The 18980-nt window shown below is 42.6% G+C and overlaps 1 protein-coding gene across 4 annotated transcripts in view; it reads right to left on the minus strand.

Moving 5' to 3' along the window:
• The window catches only part of LOC138850066 (ral-GDS-related protein-like), a 111247-nt gene that overhangs the window by 48480 nt on the left and 43787 nt on the right, over positions 1-18980 (minus strand). For all 4 annotated transcript variants that reach the window (XR_011389458.1, XR_011389457.1, XR_011389459.1 and 1 more), the window contains one exon: positions 1529-1601. The gene's annotated coding sequence lies outside the window, so the exon portion shown is untranslated. The remainder of the gene's footprint in view (positions 1-1528; positions 1602-18980) is intronic.

Raw genomic sequence — 18980 nt, forward strand, 5'->3', positions numbered from 1 at the left:
TGCACTGATGCAAACACTGTGTATTCCTCAACTGTGGGATGAAATCTTGTGTAGATATCAGTTATGTCCATTTTGTCCATAGTGTAAATAAGCTCTACTGTTTCTTTGTTGATTTTCTCTCAGGTTGATATGTCTAATGATGGAAGTGGGATATTGAAGTCCCTCATTACTATTGTTTTGGAGCCTATCTCTCCCTTTATATCAATTAACATTTATTTTGGATAGCCAGGCACCCTGGTATTGGATGCATGTATATTTATAATAGTCTCAGCTTCCTGTTGCATTGATCCCTTAAAGAATACATAATGCTATTCTTTGTCTCTTTTAATATTTTTTGCATCAAAGTCTATTTTGTCTGATTTTAGGATGGCCACACCTGCTTGTTTTTGCTTTCCATTAGCATGGAATATCTTTTTATATCCTTTCACTTTCAGTGCAGGTGTATTTTTTGTTGGTGAAATGTGTTTCTTATAGGCAACAAAGATATGGGTTTTGTATTTTAATCCATTTATTCAGTCTATAACTTTTAATTGGAGAATTTAGGCCATTTACATTCAAGGTTACTGTTGATAAGTAATGACTTGGCCTTGCCATTTTCCCATAAACATTCCTATTGTTTGCTTTGGATTTCCTTCATAGTTTTACTGGTAAATTTTCTGCCTTCATGGTCTTTCATAATGATAACCATCTTTCTGTGTCTCTCTTAGAGATTCCATTGTGGGAGCAGTGAAAACAGGGAGAAGTTGTGCTGTATTGAACAGGGTAAAGTAGCAGCTATCATGCACCATATCTATCTATTATCTAAATATATTTTTAAAAAGAAATAATAAAAAAAACTCAATGCTCCTCAATTGATCTAAAAATTCTATGCAAACTCTTCAAGTTAGGAACTACATTTTTTTTATAGAGACTGATACTATTACCCTGAAATTCATGTGGAAATTCAAAGGAAACAATACTAAAAGTGTTGTTGAAAAATGAATAATGAAATTTGATTATTTGCACTTTCCAACAGCAAATCTAATTATGAAGTTCCATTATTCAATAGAGTGTGTTAACATAAGTTGAGATTCATGTAAACTAACAGATAGATTTGAAGGACTATTCATAAGCATTTTACTTTTGATGAAGGCATTTAGAACTTCTTTGAGGGAAAAACAGTTTTTCTAACAAATGGTACCAGGAGCACAAATGTCTATTAGCACCTGAAGGAATTTGGGCCCCTGACTACAATTAGTAATCCAGTGGATCACTGATCTAAAGGTAGGAAAAACAGCTTTAAGGTTCTTAAACAAATATTGTAGTAAATTTTGTGACCATGTGTTATGTAATAATTTTTGTAGACATTACATTAAAAATATAATCAAGACAAGAAAAAATGATTACTTGTAGTCTCTCCACATTAATAAGGGTTTTTTTCCTTCAAACAACACCATAAATAAAATGAAAATTCAAGTCACTGGGAGAAGATAACTCAAGTTATATGACTGAGGAGGACTAGTAGTCATTGAATATAGAAAACTCTTACCAGTCAGTAATAAGAAGACAATTGACTTGAGTAAATGTGATAGAAGTCTATGATGTCATGGGTCTCTAGGCAGCTGCAGAAGGAGCAAGAGAACAATGAAAACTTTAAAACATTATAAAAATGAAAAGAATTTCTGCAAAGAAGGTACAAAACTGTAATTAAACATGAAAATACACACAGTATTGTTAGTTATTTGGGAAATGCAGATAAAATCCTTAATGATATAAAGCTAAAACTCACTGAAATGAGTGTAATTGAGAGACAGTAACAATGGTTGACAAAAATGTAAAGAGCAGGGATTATTCATATATTGCATGTGGGAGTTTAAGACAGAAGAGTCACTTTGAAAAACAATTTGACTCCTCACAATTCCAAACACCAAGTCACTGCAACACCTGGAAATTCCACTCCCAGGTATGTGCCCAAAAAAAATGAAAACCTATAGCTACACAAAGATTTACCTGCGAATATCCATAACAACAATACTATCCAATGCATACTATCCAATATTTATTGAATAATTTTAATTGGTTGTATGCACACAACATGCAATACAATAAACTCACAAGTGGTGTGAAGCCATGATAAAGGCACAACAGGAAGTGTAAGAAATCAAACCTGAAGATCACAGAATTTATGATTCCATCTAGAAATGTCAGTACAAGGCTCATGCATAGAGACAGAAGATGACCAGGGATTGTATAGACTGGAGAAGTTAGTGCAAACAGGGAGAATTTCTCTCCAGAGCAATGAGAATGCCCCAATAAGGTATGGTGTTGGCTGCATGGCTCTGTGACATACTAATAAGCTTATGTATGTTATATCTCAGTAAAGCACTTTGAAAACTAACACCCCCACACACATGGTACTATTCATGACTTTGAGGATTTAAGTCACATAATCTGAGAATGGAAATTATTTTTTGTCTGTTTCAATGGATTTTGAAGGAAAAAGAGGACGCAAGGACATATGTGCATTATGAAAATGTTTATAGTGGTTATGTATACATCACCTTAATTCCAAAATGAAAAAAAGATAAAACAACTAAAGAGAGCTTCAGACCAATATTCCTGAGGAACATAGATGCAAAACTCCTCAACAAGATACCAGCTAATCAAAACCAACAATACCTCAGAAAGATCATTCACCCAATGATCACCAAGTAGATTTTATCCCTAGTATTAAGGGATGGTTCAACATATGCAGATCAATACATGTGATACAGCACATTAACAAACTAAAGAATAAAAACCATAGGATTATCTTTCTGTAGATGAAGAGCAAAATGTAATTGATAAAAGAAAACAATCTTTCGTGGCCAGCGCCGCAGCTCACTAGGCTAATCCTCCACCTGTGGTGCCGGCACCCCGGATTCTAGTCCTGGTCGGGGCGCCAGATTCTGTCCCTGTTGCCCCTCTTCCAGGCCAGCTCTCTGCTATGGCCCAGGAGTGCAGTGGAGGATGGCCCAAGTGCTTGGGCCCTGCACCCGCATGGGAGACCAGAAAAGAACCTGGCTCCTGGCTTCAGATCAGTGTGATGCGTTGGCCGTGGCAGTCATTGGAGGGTGAACCAATGGTAAAGGAAGACCTTTCTCTCTGTCTCTCTCTCTCTGTCCACTCTGCCTGTCAAAAAAAAAAAAAAAATCTTTCATGATAGAAACCTGAATCAAACTAGGTATATAAGGAACCGTTTTTAACATCATACTGAATAGCAAAAGTTGGAAGCATTTCCACTAAGATTCAGAACCAGGCAAGGATGTATATTTTCAACATTGCTATTTAACATAGTTTTGGGAGTTTTAGCCAGAGCCATTAGGCAAGAAAAAGAAATTGAAGGAATACAAATTAGAAAGGAGGAAGTCAAATTATACCTGATCACAGATGACATGATCATATATATAAGGGAAACAAAAGACTCCACTAAGAGACTATTGAAATTCATAAGAGGATTTGGTAGAGTTGCAAGATATGAATCAACACATAAAAATCAATAGCCTTTGTATACACAGACAATGCCATGACTAAGAAAGAACTTCTAAGATCAGTACTATTCATAATAGCTAGAAAAAATCTAAATACCTGGGAATAAATTTAAACAAGGAGGTGAAATATCTCTATAATTAAAATTACTAAACATTAAAGAAAGAAATGTAAGACACAAAAAATGGAAAAATCATACATGTTTGTGGATTTAAGAATTAATATAATAAAAATGTCCATACTACCTAAAGCAATTTACAGATTCAATGCAATCTAAATCAAAATAGCAACAGCATTCTCCTCATATCTAGAAAAAATGATGCTAAAATTCATATGGAAATACAAGAGACCCCAAAGAGCTAAAGCAATTTTTAAAAATAAAAACAAAGCTAGAGGTGTCAGAATATCAGATTTCAAGACTGGACAGAATAATCAAAACAACCCATTACTGGCATAAAAACAGACATGTAGACCAATGGAATAGAACAGTAACACCAGAAATCAATCTACACGTCAACAACCAACTAATCTTTGACAACGGAGTTAAAATCAATCCCTGTATAAAGGATAGTCTCTTTAACAAATGGTGCTGGGGAAATTAGATGTCTGCCTGCAGACATATGAAGCAAGAACCCTGCCTTACACCTTATACAAAAAACTCAAAATGGATCAAGGGTCTAAATCTATGACCTGAAACCATCAAATTACTAGTGCAAAACATCAGGAAAACTCTGAAAGACAATAGCATAGGCAAAGACTTCTTGGAAAAGACCCTGGGAGCACATGCAATCAAAGAAAAAAATGACAAATGGGATTACATCAAGCTGAGAAACTTCTGCACTGCAAAGGACATACTCAGCAAAGTGAAGAGGCAATCGACAGAAAGGAAATAAATATTTGCAAACTATGAACTGATAAAGGATTAGTACCCAGAACCTATAAAGAACTCAAGAAATTCAACCACAGTACAGCAAAAAATCCAGGTAAGAAATGGGTAAAGGGCATGAACAAGCATTTTTTTTCTTTTTTTTTAACTTTTATTTAATGAATATAAATTTCCAAAGTACAGCTTATGGATTACAATGGCTTCCCCCCCATAACGTCCCTCCCACCTGCAACCCTCCCCTTTCCCACTCCCTCTCCCCTTCCATTCACATCAAGATTCATTTTCGATTCTCTTTATATACAGAAGATCAGTTTAGCATACATTAAGTAAAGATTTCAACAGTTTGCTCCCACACAGAAACACAAAGTGAAAAATAATATATGGTTTTTTAAATGATGATGAAATCAGATCAGACCTATTGTCATGTTTAATCCCAGTGAGAGTCAAGTTGGGAGTTGATAATTTCTTTTTTCTTTTTTTTTTTTTTACAGAGGATCAGTTTAGTATGCATTAAGTAAGGATTTCAACAGTTTGCACCCCCATAGAAACACAAAGTGAAATATATTGTTTGAGTACTCGTTATAGCATTAAATCTCAATGCACAGCACATTAAGGACAGAGATCCTACATGAGGAGTAAGTGCACAGTGACTCCTGTTGTTGACTTTACCAATTGACACTCCTGTCTATGGCATCAGTAATCTCCCTATGCTCCAGTCATGAGTTTCCAAGGCTATGGAAGCCCTCTGAGTTCTCCGATTCTTATCTTGTTTAGACAAGGTCATAGTCAAAGTGAAATTTCCCTCCTCCCTTCAGAGAAAGGTACCTCCCTCTTTGAAGACCTGTTCTTTCCACTGGGATCTCACTCACAGAGATCTTTTGCCAGAGTGTCTTGGCTTTCCATGCCTGAAATACTCTCATGGGCTTTTCAGCCAGATCCGAATGCCTTTAGGGCTGATTCTGAGGCCAGAGTGCTATTTAGGACATCTGCCATTCTATGAGTCTGCTGAGTATCTCACTTCCCATGTTGGATCACTCTCCCCTTTATTTATTCTATCGGTTAGTGTTAGCAGGTACTAGACTTGTTTATGTGCTCCCTTTGACTCTTAGTCCTTTCATTATGATCAATTGTGAACTGAAATTGATCACTTGGAATAGTGAGATGGCATTGGTACATGCCACCTTGATGGGATTGAATTGGAATCCCCTGGTATGTTTCTAACTCTACCATTTGGGGCAAGTCAGCTTGAGCATGTCCCAAATTATACATCTCTTCCCTCTCTTATTCCCACTCTTATGTTTAATAGGGATCACTTTTCAGTTAATTTTCAACACTTAAGAATAACTGTGTATTAATTACAGAATTAAACCAGTCATATTAAGTAGAACAGACAAAAAAAACTACTAAGAGGGATAATGTATTAAGTTGTTCACTAACAGTCAGGGCTATGCTGATCAAGTCACCGTTTCCCATAGTGTCCATTTCACTTCAACAGGTTTCCTTTTTGGTGTTCAGTCAGTTGTCACCGATCAGGGAGAACATATGGTATTTGTCCCTTTGGGACTGGCTTATTTCACTCAGCATGATGTATGAACAAGCATTTTTGATAGGCTAAAATTCAAATGGCCAAAAGATACACAAGAAAATGTTCAGGATCACTAGCCATCAGGGAAATGAAAATCAAAACCACAATGGAGGTTTCACCTCACCCCAGTTATAGTGACTATTATACAGAAATAAAAAAAAAATAATAAATGCCGGTGAAGATGTGGGGAAAAGGTACCCTAATCCACTGTTGATAGGAATGTAAGCTAATACAACCATTATGGAAGATAGTATGAAGATTCCTCAAAAATCTGAAAGTAGACATACCTTATGACTCAGTCATCCCACTCCTGGGAATTTTTCTTAAAGATTTATTTATTTATTTATTTATTTATTTATTTGAAAGACAGGTTTAGAGAGAGGAAGAGGCAGAGAGAGAGAGAGAGAGGCCACTCCAAAGCCAGGGGCCAGGAGAGTCCTCTGGGTCTCCCACATGGGTACAGGGGCCCAGAAACTTGGGCCATCCCCCACTGCTTTTCCAGGCCATAGCAGAGAGCTGGACTGGAAGTGTAGCAGCTGGGACTCAAGCTGGCATCCATATGGGAATTTACCCAAATGAATGAAATAAGCATATAAAAGCGTTACCTGTACCTCAATATATATTGCAGCTCAATTCACAATAGCTAAGATATGGAATCAATTCTGATTTTCATCAACCAATGGATGGATTAAGAAAACATGGTATATACGCACTATAGAATAATACTCAGCCTAAAATGGAATGAAATCCTCATGAAGCCTCCTCACTGCAACCACTGCTACTACTGTGGCCCAAAATCCATAAGATGGTTAAGATGATTCCAAGGCTCCAAAAGGAGGTCTCTGCCCTTGTCCAAAGCCAAGTGGTCTAGTGCTGTGCTGTAGCCCTATCAGGATTCTCAGTCCACCAAGTCCTCAAGCCTCTCTTTACTAGGTAGGATATCTGGAGGGGATTCAGGAAACTTCTCCCAAGACCGCAGAGCATGGTGGATCCTCTGTGAAGAACTGGGACCACAATAAATTTCTGAGCCCATGTGATTGTTGGGTGATCACTGCAAAGACCCCCATGAGGTAGTGAAAGAAATGTTGCACTTGTCTTTGAGGTCTAGAAAGTTGGAGCCCTCTTTGTGCTCTGAATTCTATCTAGTCCTATGACTTCCCAATCCCTTACCCCTACATATTATTCCTTTTTTTTTTGGCCATTACAAACTACCTGAGGTTGAGCAATGCATAAAGAAAAGAGGTGTGCTTATCTCACAGTTTTGGGGGCTGCATATGCAAGATTGAGCAGCCCCTCTGGTAAGCCTCTGGTGAGGGCCCTGGCATGGGTGGTGTCACACTGGTGGAACAAGTACAGAAGAGATCCAAGGCTGAAAACAATGGGAATTCAGAGACCAGGCACAATCTTTTTAAATTTTTTCTAAGATTTCATTTATTTATTTGAAAGTCAGAGTTACACAGAGACAGAAGAGGCAGAGAGAGAAAGAGAGGTCTTCCATCCACTTGTTCACTCCCCAGTTGGCTGCAAAATCTGGAGCTGTACTGATCTGAAGCCAGGAGCCAGGAGCTTCCTCCAGGTCCCCCACACAGGTGCAGGAGCCCAAGGACTTGGGCCATCTCTACTGCTTTCCCAGGCCATAGCAGAGAGCTGGATTGGAAGTGGAGAGGCTGGTTCATGAACCAGCATCCATATGGAATGTCAGCATCCTGCTATGCCACAGCACCGGTCCCTCAATCCTTTTATAATAACATGCTTTTGTGGGAACGAACTGGGGCCCTAGAAGAACTACATTAGTCCCCCACCGAAAGAGGTGCCCTCATGACCTAACCACTTCCCACAAGGCTTTACTCTTAAGAGTTTACCACCTGAACAATGCCACATGGGGGTCAAACTTTCAGCACATGAACATACAAATCATAGCACCCTCTCTGAGCCTTGGTTCAGGGAGGAACTACATAATGGGTGCTTAGCATGGGCAGTGGGTCCCTCCACCCTGAGTGGGTTGATATATGTATGCCCTCTCGGATGCGCTTATCCCTCCACCAGGGGAAGATAGAAGTAGAATCTGTGTGTGGCAATTGGAACTTGTGTCCAGGGTAGAGCATGCACAGGGGCCAGTTGTAGTTGATAACCTCACTCTCAACTTCTCTAGCCAGTGCCTCTGTATGTCCAATCAGCTATACATTCAGAATAGATCCCAAATTTGAACACTTCCAATCCACCTACACTTTTCTCATCCAAACTGCCTTCTTCTTTCTTCCAACCGCCTCCTCACTGGTGTTCTGACTACTTATTTTCCTACAATGGCCAGAGTGATAGGAACCTAAGTCTCCCTAGCTCAGCCACAGTGTCAACCTTTGTTATTACCATGGCCACAGGTCCTGCATGACCTGGCCAGCAGCCTCTCTGACTTCATCTCTTTCCACTTCTACTCCTCACTGTATTGTGGCAGCACTGTTCTACTTTTTATGTCTCCAGTGTTACACTGTATATGCCTCAGAACATTTGCACAGATCTCCCATCACCTGCAATGTATAGCTTTTGATGTGAACTATTGAAAATATTATCTCATTAAAATGGTTTGCTGATTAATGATAGTCTTCCCTATATAGATCATTATCTCAGTGACATGTTGCTTGAGACAACAAATTTGCAAAGGAATGAACATCAAAGTGTAAGTTTTATCCTTTTTAATAAAAAAGCCACATTAATCAAGCTATGGACCCTACCCTTTCACTCGGCAGGATGCATGCCTCATCTCCCCTCACAGACATCTGCCAATTGTCATGTCATGTTAGAAGTTGTCTGACTGAGCTAACCAAAGTGTTATCAGCCTCCACATATCTCCAGCCATGATCAACTCTGGGCAAATCCCTGGAAATAAAACAGGAGAAACACTCTCCAAAACTACCTCATTCTGTTTCTCTAACTGCTATGCTTTCTACCTGCCTGGCTCTGTCCAAATCTCTTTTTGTTTCAGCACTGACTGGAAGAATGGCTGTGAGCAGCCCAGACAAGGGTAGGGTTGAGGGTTGCTGGTCCCAGGCCTTGCAAGTGGTGGAATTGGCCAGAGTGTATTGCTTTCCCCTTTTTGTTTTTTTTAACTCATACAACATTCAGGAGGCCATGCTTGCCTGGATTTCTGGGATCAACCACGTATGTGATGCTCTTGGGTACACATTGGGACACTACATGAACAACCCAAAATTCTTATATGAGGACAAAAAGTAAGGCATCAAATAAACCAGTTGACAGGCATCAGCCTGGCTTAGGTGACTTGATTATCAAGAGATCATGTGAATATAGAGGGGATAAAAATCCCCATGGCTTAAGACCAACTGGAACAAAGCCATTTTTCAGAATCCAAGGCTACAGTGTGCTTTCTATGTTAGCAAAGGAAATCTCTGCAGTGGACATGGTGACCACCAGGCGCATGAAGAACTATAGGACATCAACAACCCCTAGGCTACTGTGAAGACAGCCTGTACCAGGTCAGCTCTTATTTCCTACTTCCTTCTTTTAAAGATTCATTTATTTGAAAGGCAAAGGCAGAGTTACAGAGACAGATGAGACAGAGAAAGATTCCATCTGCTGGCTCACTCCCCAAAGGGTGGAATGGGCTGGCTGGGCCAGGCAAAGCCCAGCCCAGAACTATATCCAGGTCTCCCATGAGCTATCTTCTGCTACTTTTATGGGCATATCAGCAGGGACCTGGTTCAAAAGTATAGAGTTGGGACTTGAACTGTACTCATACAGGATTCTGGCATTGTAAGTGGCAGTTTTACCCACTGTGCCACAATACTGGTCCCCACCAGACTTTGGCCTGGCCTAGCACTGGTCATTACAGCTATCTGAGAAGTGAATCATCAGAAGAGCCTGGAAGTCCATCTGGATCTCCCACATGGGTGCAGGGCCCCATGGAGTTGGGCCATCTTCTGCTGTTTGCCCAGGTGCACTATCAGGGAGTTGAATTGTATGTAGAACATCTGGGACTCGAACTGGCACCCATATTGGATGCCAGCATTAGAGATGGTAACCCAACTCATTGTTCTACACCACCAGCCCCAGATGTACTACTTTCTTGCTTTGCCTTTTTAGCTCAGCAATATATTTTTTTTTCAGTTTCTTGAATTAGTTTCTGTCATTTCAAATTAACAAATGTCACATGCAAATCCAGTTTCCAAGTTCTCTTGAAATGCCTGGAGGGCTACTTCCCTGGGTCTTTTTCCCTCTAATGACAAGTAATTGGATCAGTATCTCTAGAGGCTGCCAGTTTTCTTGGTAGCTACCCATTGCACCCAATAGTCCCACATCAATTCCAAGTCCCTCATCCACATTTCCAGCCTGGCCTCCCTCTAAAATAGAGCATCTGGGAGACCTGCAAAGACTCTTCCTACAGTGCAAAATGCAAGGTATTCAGAATCAGATAGGCAGGGGATCTAGCCCCTCTTGCCCGCAGCCCTGTCTAGTGAGATCTGACAGGCCAAATAAAGCAGGCCTTAGCAAAAGCTCCAGAAAACTCTACTGTCTTTGCCATTAATTTTCAGGGTATTTTTTATGATACGGTTCCCCAGTTGTCTTTCCAACCCTGCGGGCCACTGATCAGCAGGATCAAATCTCATCTAGGATGGAGGTAGGTACAGGAAAAGTTGATTCTTAGAGACTCAGGGGGGATTTTGAGCAAATAAGTATGTGGGGAGAGGGTTTTGTTAGCCTAGTGGTAAAAGTGTACATATCCCACATTGGAGTGCCGAAGTTCCTTTCCCAGCTCTGGCTCTTGATTCCCGCATCCCAGCAAAGCAGACCCTGGGAAGCAGTGGTGATGGCTCAGGTAATCTGGTCTCTGCTACCCAAGTGGGATAAATGAATTGCATTGCCACTTTTAGTTCCAGCTCTAGCACAGTCCTGGATGTTGTGGGTATTCAGGAAATGTACCAATAGATTTGGAGTTGAGTTTTTGCTTTCTCTCTCTCTCCTCTCCCTCTCCCTCTCCTTCCCCTCCCTCTTCCACATCTCTCTCCTTTTGATTCTCAAATAAATTTTCAAAAATTAAGTCTATAGTTTCTTAAACCCAAAGCATTTTGACAGTGGTAATTTGTCTTCCTAACATCCAGGACATTAGGTGAGAAACGTAGATGTAAAAATCCACACCAGTGAAGCACAGTGGCTATGGGAGACACAGGCATTCTCTGGTTCAACAGCAGGAAATAACTCCTTGCTGAGTCCTTTTCACACAGGACTGAGGCCTTCTTGTGCAACCATGATAAGAGGTGCTCCACCTCCCAGAACAGTCCCTTCCTTTGTGTCACAACTTGGGCCATAAGAACCTTCTTAGGCACAGAGAGTTGATGAATTCCCACATTCCAGTGGTGGAGCCAAGTGTGCTGACTTTGAAATAAGCACAGTGTGGGTAAGGGTGGATTTCCTACAGTTGCTTTCAACTGTAACACAATGACCAGAAACTCAATATGTCAGCCCTTTGGGGTATCCCCCTCCCCTCGCACTGGTCCATCCACTCACCACAAGGGAGTCCTGAACATCTACCTTGGGGAACTCCACCCTCACCCTCATCATTCCCACACACCACTACAGATTTCTATAACGTAAGAATACAAACATCAACCCATTGTTTGGGAAGATCAAATCCAGAAAGCACCTCCAGTGAGATTCCTGGTAGTGTTTACTGTCTACTTCTCTCTGATAAGGAGGTGGAGGCAGGGGAGGGTCTTTTAGCGTGGAAAAATGGCACTGGGAAATGAGGTCTTTAGGTGATTCAGTGATTGCACATGGAAGTCAGCTTTTCATCTTTACTTTTCCCCTAATTTCCATTTCTCCTGAAAGTCTACCAGGTGCAAATCAAAGGAGAATAGATGAATGTCTGATCATTCAGATCAAAAAGTATCCCTAAGATTCCAAAAGATACATCAACTTGGGAAGATGCACTAGATACAGACCAAAAGTCAGGGACTCTTGTTTAAAAGGCAGAGAAAATACAAGAGGAGCATGGGTCAGACTCTAGAAGGTTGGAAGGTTGGAAGGAGGATGGGGAAATCCCCAGGCATGAGCTTTGTCTTAGGGAGAGCCCCTTTACAGTGTTTGGATAGTCTAGGCTGAGCACAGATCCATAGAGGACCTGCCCTGTTTCTTGTGGCCTGTATGGGTATGCTGCTTGATGCCCACTGGTTTCTGTCGCTCCCCCTCTTCGTGGAGGAATGACACAGGACCCTGTGCTGTTCTTTTGCCTGCTCGGCCCTCCCCGGGTTTGCTGCTGGTTCTTCCCGGGTTGGCTACCGACCCTTCCACCTCCGTGGAAGGGCGGTTCCCCCTAGCCACTTTCCCCACTTCCGCGGGGGAGCGGCACACCGCCGGCCGGCTCTCTCGGGGGCTGCACAGGTGTTCCTTCAGATAGATGTTCCTGGTGCATGTTGTCTCTCTCCTCCTTTATAGTCCTCTTCCACCAATCCCAACTCTGCTACCCACACGCTGAGTACGCTGCTCTCCTCCAATCAGGAGCAGGTCCTACTGTTTATTGGTTGAACTGGAGGCAGCTGTGTAGAAGCTGTTTCTCCCTTCTCAGCGCCATATTGTGGGAGAGCAGATGCATAGAATAAGTCTTAATTCCAGTAACTTAGTCTAGTCCGAGTTGCTCCCCACAGTTTCCCCTCCCACCAGCCATGAGATCAATGCACTGCATTGTAGCTGGCTTGTTCTCTGGGGGAGGTTGACTCTGGTATCCTTCATTCCTTCCTGTGGCATGAAGCAGAAAGGCGGCCCCTGAGCTTCTTTATGCCTGGGCACTGGAGTACAGTAGGAACCTGGATTGGGTGTGGTGAAAGGTCAAGATGCAGCCCCCAGACAGGACAGGCTCTGGTGCTGCCAACCCCGGGCCAGGGTAGCCACCACCATGCCATACCCCACCTCAACATCCCCTTTAATAAATCCAGTCTGGTCAACCAAGACCAAATAGAAAGCATGACACCCTCACAGTAGACAGAAAGGAAGTGAATTAACCATTTCTTTATTGTAATAGTGGGTCTTTGACAGGAGCTACTGGTGAAGGATTCAGATTTTGTAGACAAGATGACTTCCTACTCTGGAATTCGCTACTATGTACTATCAAACCTTTAGGAGTGGGGGATGGGTGGGCATTTGGACCAGCAGTAAACAGAATACCAACATCTCATATTGGAGTGTCTGGGTTTGAGTACTGGATCAGTTCCCAATTCGAGCTGCTTGCCAATGTGCACCGTAGTATGAGCAGTGATGGATAAAGTAGTTGAATTGCTACTAACCATCTGGAAGACTTGGACGGAGTTTCTGACTCCTGACATCAAGTTGCCCCAGCCTAAGCCATTGCAAACATTTTGGGAGTGAGCCAGAAATCGTCTTTTCTATCTCTCAATAACAATAATAAGAAAAAGCTTTAAGAGAGGGAAGAGCATGAAAAGTAACCCTAAAGGATTGCTAGACATCTGTTTTAGCACAGAAGAGGCACAGGAAGGCAAGAAGCACATCATCCAACTCCTGACATCTACATTAACTGCCTGTGTTTACATGGCACACTCAGAAAAAAAATGTGATTTAAAAATGACTTAACTGCGGCCAACATTGTGGTACATCACGTTAAGCCATAACCTGTGATGCCAGCATCCCATGTGAGATCTGGTTCAAGTCCCAGCTGCCCCACTTCAGATCCATCACCCTAATTATGCATCTGAGAGAAGCAGAAAAATATGGCCTAAGTCCTTGGGCCCCTGCCAACAATGTGGGAAGTCAGAATGGACTTATAGATTCCTGGATTCCACCTGGCCCAGACCTGGCTGTTGCAGCCATCTGGGGAGTGAACCAGCAAATGGAAGATATCTCTCTCTCTCTGTTCATGTGTGTGTGTGTGTGTGCGTGAACGTGTCTTCTCTCTCTGTAATTCTGTGTTTCAAGTATATAAAGTAATCTTTAAAAATGACTTGAATGGCAACAAAAAGATGAACAGTAGGTGTTGGCAAGGATTCATAGAAATTGACTTTCTCATGCACTACTGGTAGGGATGTAAAGTGGTGCAGCCACTTGGGGAGGGAGTCTACAATTCCGCAAAATTACACAGAGTAGCCATGTGTGTTAGTCCATTCTTTTGCACTATTGTGAAATCCCACAGACTGGGAGATTTATAATGTACGTGGCTCATAGTTCTAAAGGCAAAGGAATCTGAGGGCCATATCTGTTGAGGGCTTTCCTTCCCTCCCTCCCACCCTCCCTTCTTCCTTCCTTTTGCTCTCTTACTTTCTTCTTTCTTTTTCAAGGAGTCTTTCATTTTATTTATGTAGATAGCTTATTAAGGCATTAAGAGTTACACTGTTCATAATAAGCGTTAAATACTAATCCACTCTTCACCTCCGTCTGCACCACCAAAAACCAATGGAGAAAACCCATATATAACTGTCATTATAAAATCAGATTGTATTCACTTCTGGGTTCCAAACCTGTGACATTGTTAAATGGATTGCATAAAAAATTCTGAGTTTCAATACTGTTAGATTAAAGTCGTTGGCATTTTAAAATCTCAAAGCCTTTTTCAAGGGCCTCACTTCCACAAGGACATAAAGTGTGCCCTGGCAGCCAATCCATGGCTTCACAGAGAAAGGGGAGAAACAAAATCGATCAGAACAAGAATAAAAACAAACAAAAACAACTGAACCCCACAGGAACACACAGACATTCATTGCAGAGGGCAATTCTTTCTTTCACCATCACCTGGCAGCAATGGAAGCAAAAAGCACCACAGAAAAATCATGACTGGGGACAAAGGCATAGAGAACAAATCTATTCACATACGCGAGGATGTGCTGTTAATATGTCACAAATCCAGAGCCCACCTTTTTGGTCAGGGTTGGGCAAACATTTTATGTGAAGGGCTGGATAGTATTTTGGGCTTTGATGACTACACAGTCTCTGTGACAACAATCAGCTCCTCCATTGTCGCTCTGAAGCTAGCATAGAGGCTACATACATGAATGACAGTGGTTGTGTGCTAATAAAAACATTCACATGGGGCTGATGCTATTGCATATTGGGTAAAGCCACTGTCTGCAGTGCCAACATCCCATATGGGTGCTGGTTCTAGTCCTGGCTGCTCCTCTTCCAATCAAGCTCTCTGCTAAGGCCTGGGAAAGCAGGAGAAGATGGCCCAAGTCCTTGGGCTCCTGCACCCACACAGGAGAACTGGAAGAAGCTTCTGGCTCCTGGTTTTAGAGTGGATCAGCTCCGGCCGTTGTGGCCAAATGGGGAGTGAACCAGTGGATGGAAGACTCTCTCTCTCTCTCTCTCTCTGCTTCTCCTTCTCTCCTGTGTAACTCTGACTTTCAAATAAATAAATAAATCTTAAAAAAATTATTTACAAAATCAGGCTGTGGGCTATATTTGGCTCAAGAGCCATAGTATGTCAACTCCTGCTTTTTTAAAATCCCTCCCTCCCTCCCTCCCTCCCTCCCTTCCTTCTTTCCTTTTCCTCATTCCTTCTTTCCTTTTCCTCCTTCCCTCCCTCCCTTTCTTATTTTAAAGAAAGAGAGAAAAAAAATACAGGGAGACAAAGATCTCCCATCTACTAATTCACTGCTAAATGTCCACAACAGCTGGGACTGTGCCAGGTCAAAGCTAGGGACTGGGAACTCAATCTTGGCTTCCCACATGAGTGGCAGTGATCATACTATTTGAGCCATCACCGATAGCCTCCTAGGGTGCTCATTAACAGACAGTTGGAATTGGAGCAGAGCCAGGACTTGAATCATAACTGCTGTGCCAAGTGCCCACCCTCAACCCCTGCTTTTGATTTTCTGTTCTATTTCTCACCTGTCCCACAGCCAGCCCCTCAAGACTAAGGTGGAGTCTGCTCTTGCCACAACTGGCCTTGCTAGCACCACCCTTCCCAGCAAACTGAACTCAGGCACTTCCTGGCACACTGGGAAGCCCATCCTGGTAGTCTGAGCCCCACCACTCTGCCTCTTACCACATTTCCATTGTCTTTGACTCAGTTGGAATGATGCAAGGAGGTGTGGAGCCAAGATCGCTCTCACCTATGCAGCCCAAGCTGGGAGAGCAGAACTCCAGCACCTGATGTCCCAGGTGGCTCCAATGTAGACTCTTACAAGGCTCACCTGGCAGGAGTGCTGAGAGCCAGCCAGAGCTGGAAAGATCCAGGTTGCCCAGGCCTGTGTAAACCTCACTTTCTGGGACCATTTCCCTGGCCTTCAGGGGCCTCCACAATTCTGTGCTGCCCTTGATTTACAAGGTACCAAGTAAACAAGGGAAGAGCCCAAATCAATCTCACAGTTCAAAAACTTTTACAGAGTTAGGATAAATGCAAGGCATACTTAGGTGATATCATGATAGGTGAAGAGCGAAGGGTGTGGAAAGTCCCTTCACCAATCTTATTATCCAATCATGCTTCTACACATGCCACATGTTCACAGATAGCTGCAAAATAGCAGGATCATGAGCTGTAAAGTGACTCCCCAGTCATCCAAATGAGTCTGCTCAGACTCTAGTTGCTATGTTGGCTATAGCTGGCTCTGTCTGGTTTTATCAGCTCTGCTCCTAAAAGCTCAACAAACATCTACCAAAGAAAACTGTTATGGGATACCCGGTTACTTATAGGCTGGTGAACAACTCCAATTGGTATGTAAATGGCTAAGTGTTAGATGGTTAAGTGAGGGGAGGGAGATCCTTTATTGTCTGTTGTTTCACTATGAGACCCAGTAATATCAGGAAACTCCCATGCAAATTCTGATCCTGCCAATCTGCCCCAATTCCTACCCCAAGTTTTACCCAGTCTGTAGCCTCCAAAACTACTAAAAATAAACAGGGGGCTGGCGCCGTGGCTCACTTGGTTAATCCTCCGCCTGTGGCGCCGGCATCCCATATGGGCCCCGAGTTCTAGTCCCGGTTGCTCCTCTTCAAGTCCAGCTCTCTGCTGTGGCCCGGAAAGGCAGTGGAGGATGGTCCAAGTGCCTAGGCCCCTGCACCTGCATGGGAGACCAGGAGGAAGCACCTGGCTCATGGCTTCGGATTGGTGCAGCGCTGGCCATGGCAGCCATTTGGGGGGGTGAACCAACGGAAGGAAGACCTTTCTCTCTGTCTCTCTCTCTCTGTCTAACTCTATCTGTCAAATAAATAATAATAATAAAAGAATAGAATACACAGAGCTATTTTTGAGGACCTGAACATATATTAGCCTAGCATTGACAAATAGGAACTTACATAAGAGCTAGCAGCACTTGGGACCATATGTAGTCTTCCATCTGTACATGCACAATTCACATCTGTCAGACACCTGCTCTGCTGACTCTTCCCCACTCTACAAGCTGGAGTCACAAACCATTCACCCACTTGAGGAAACCAGAACCAGCACTTGGCCTCCATACTGGTTCCTTTTGTTGTGGGCTTGGTGGAGCATAAATTTCTATTCCAGACTCGGCTTTTACTTAGAGAAGAATTCTAAGTGTAGGCACAAACACAATGTGCAGTGTGATAAGGTTTATTTACAAAGTGTGAAAAATACACAGGCATATAAGGGCTTTATTTAGGGAGAGTGGGCCAGAAAAGGTAAAAGGGGATTTTCATACCCTGCTCACTGTGGATCAACAAAAAGAGAGAGCACATTTCCACTTTACCTGCCCTTATGAGCTTAGAAGTGTTTACATGGTACCACCCCCAGGTACCAGGTAAAGGGAAGTACTTCCTGTGGAAGGGGTCATCTGATTCACAGGTAGGTGGAAATTGGAGGTGTGGCTTCCCTCCCATGAACTTAAACTAACTTATTACATAGCACTTTCATCTACCACCTGTGGCACTGGCCAGAGGGGATGGCAGACACAGCCCCGTCTTTAGTGCTCCTTACAGAGTATTGTTTAAGGCCCTTTCTAGGGCTCTCTAGATCCAGCTAGATTTGGCCAGAATCTGTTTAGTGAGGGATGTGTAGCCTACAGCCACTGGGAGGTTTTCCTAGCCTTTGGGCGCTCCTGAAAGCTCTCAGGGCAGGCCAGCCCTCACTTCCTTTCCCTCTGGCCTCTTCCTCACTTAGTGAACCCTGGAGCCCCATACATAGCTGTTCTTCCACTCTCTATGGAAACAAAGCATCTGCTCTATCCACCCAGACCAGGCCTCCATTGCATGTACCTCCTTGGGTGCCCAAAAGGAGCAATTATCCTGAATGACAGCTTGGGGAGAAGACATCAGCTTGCATCAGGTGAAAGGCATTGATCTTGTGTTTGCCAGTGGCTGAGAAACTGGCAACAAGGGACTTTGGTAGCATTTTCAGTGCCCATCACTGGTAGCAGATGTTGAGAGAAGTCTGTGGTATGAATGTCAGGGCAGCAGTGTGTACATGCACATTTGTGTGTGCCTTTAGGATTGTATCACGGGTAGTTGAGGCTGGCACCATGGGTGGTGGAAAGAACTCACCAGAGGAGAGAATGAGGAAAGTTTGACTTGGTAAACACTCTACAGGGAAGTACCAGGTAGAGGGTTGACAACCACCATGGCAACATTGACTGTAAGCTGTATTCCTGTAGTGGCAGTCCCTTCTTAGTTAGGGTGACTGTTGCTATATGATTGCAAAGGAGCAGTGAGAAGGGCAGTCAGATTGCCCATTACAATTAGGACTGAAATGCAAGAAACATGCTTGTAACTGCAATATTTCTTCAGTTAGGGTGAGTTTTCTATGGTCCAAGAGATTTTCCCAGGTAGGTGATTTGCATCTCTTGGTGGATCTGGGGAACTTATATCCCCAGATGTAATCTTACAAGACTCCACCAAGTGCTCTGGGACAATTCTCCACATATGTATTTGAATTTAATTATTATTTATAGATATGGTAACTAAAAAAGTATTGGCGTGAAGATAAAAGTAAATACCATTTATTATGGAAATAAAGACTATAATTTGGGTACAGTGAATTAGGGCAGCCCTAAATATTGGCCCATGAGGCAAATAAAAATTTTTTATAGGGCT

This window comes from Oryctolagus cuniculus, chromosome 6, assembly GCF_964237555.1.
Source record: "Oryctolagus cuniculus chromosome 6, mOryCun1.1, whole genome shotgun sequence".
Lineage (NCBI taxonomy): Eukaryota > Metazoa > Chordata > Mammalia > Lagomorpha > Leporidae > Oryctolagus > Oryctolagus cuniculus.